Source organism: Octopus bimaculoides, chromosome 1, assembly GCF_001194135.2.
Source record: "Octopus bimaculoides isolate UCB-OBI-ISO-001 chromosome 1, ASM119413v2, whole genome shotgun sequence".
NCBI classification, from domain to species: Eukaryota; Metazoa; Mollusca; class Cephalopoda; order Octopoda; family Octopodidae; genus Octopus; species Octopus bimaculoides.
This window is the reverse complement of record NC_068981.1, coordinates 75597755-75599388: the sequence shown is the minus strand read 5'-3', so window position 1 is coordinate 75599388 and position 1634 is coordinate 75597755. Positions and strand designations below refer to the sequence as shown.

Sequence of the window (1634 nt, the reverse complement as noted above, 5' to 3'; positions counted from 1 at the left end):
TGCACAGTCTGTGACAGACCATGTCTGTCCTTGGCTGGCCTCAAATCTCACCTGCGAACCCATGGAAAACAAACCTCACCCAGCTATTCTGATTATATGTCTGTGCACACGTTTGAATGTGGTGTGTGCCAGAGGGTTTGCAAATCCAATGGGGGTCTTAAAAGACATGTTAGGATCCACAATGAGCAGAACTTACTTGCAGGTATTGGTAGTGCAAATCAGAGGTGCAATATGTGTGGGTGTTTTTTTCAAAACACTGTCTGGTTTAAAAAGCCACATCAGACGCCATGAAAGGGCTAAGGTGTAAGTGCAGGAGGTGGTCAAACTCTGTTTAAGGAGTAGACAACCACCATATATATATATATATATATACAGTTATATATATATATGTGTATGGATAGAATTTCATATATATCTGTATATATATTTATTCATATATATATCTGTGTGTATTATATATGTATGTGTATTATATATTTAAATGTGTTCTCTTCCTTTGCACTTGCATCCATTGATGAGTTTGGGTGATATTCTGAGCAGTGTACATTAAAATATTATGATAAAAAGTTCTATGACTATACCATGTGCAGCTCGTGGATCTACTTGTGTTCATTTTAGTCAAAGAATTATTACATCCTATACTGTGTATTTTAACGTTGGTCCTACGTCAATATTCGTCGAGATATTTGTGTCATAAACAGTGTCATTGTGGGTAGTGCGACGTGTTGTTATGAGAGAAGCTTGTATAAAAAAGAAAAACTATTCAAACCATAATCTAGGCAAGCAGCACCAATTTTATTTTATGAGAGACTTCAGTAATAAAATGTAGCCATAACAGCACAATGATACAACATATCTCAACACAATAGATGCCATATAATGGACTGCAATACTACAAAGTATTGTATCTCTTTAGTAAAATGTGAGGTATAACAATGAAATATGCTGAAAGTAAATAGTTTTACTTGATCCTGGATTACAGGAAGGAGACACATTCCAAGTTTTTGGAAGAAACCAAGAGATAAACGTGCGTAAACAATGAGAAATGAAACGAGGATGTAGTAAAGACGTATACAAAACGAGACAAAAGAACTGTTATTTTTATTAAGGCAAAAAAATACGGTTATAAACATTCAGAATTTGTGACAATTATGCTTTTCATTCGCTACAAAATTCTATATCGAAATCTATATATCGTTCTTGCTTATAAGCTCAAAGGAAAAACAAATCAGTCAGTAACGATATAGAATGTAACCTTACATTTGGATGTTGGCCATGCTTGAAATCCTGTAACAGAAAAAGTATTTGTGGGCGTACACAAGTAAGCAGAATATATAAAATTCCTCGTTAACTGGAAAATATGCAACCGGGCTCAGTTTCTGGTACAGGTAGTGTGTTTGACAGTGCCAGCAAATCGTTAAGTATATCGTTAATTATAGCTTTCAGACATAAAAAAATTAATAAATGCGCCCTTTTAAAGCCTAACCAGATGCATGGGACCAGTTTCAATGGCGTATGTGTTGCCCCGGTGGACGGGACGCTAGTCCATCGCAGCGTTACTCATTTTTGCCAGCTGAGTGGACTGGAGCAACGTGGAATGAAGTGTTTTGCTCAAGAACACAACGCGTCGCCCG

The 1634-nt window shown here is 36.4% G+C and overlaps 1 protein-coding gene across 2 annotated transcripts in view; it reads right to left on the bottom strand.

The window, feature by feature from the left end:
• LOC128247641 (putative uncharacterized protein DDB_G0285119) overlaps window positions 1-1634 on the bottom strand; it is a 289172-nt gene that overhangs the window by 172658 nt on the left and 114880 nt on the right. The window lies entirely within an intron of this gene.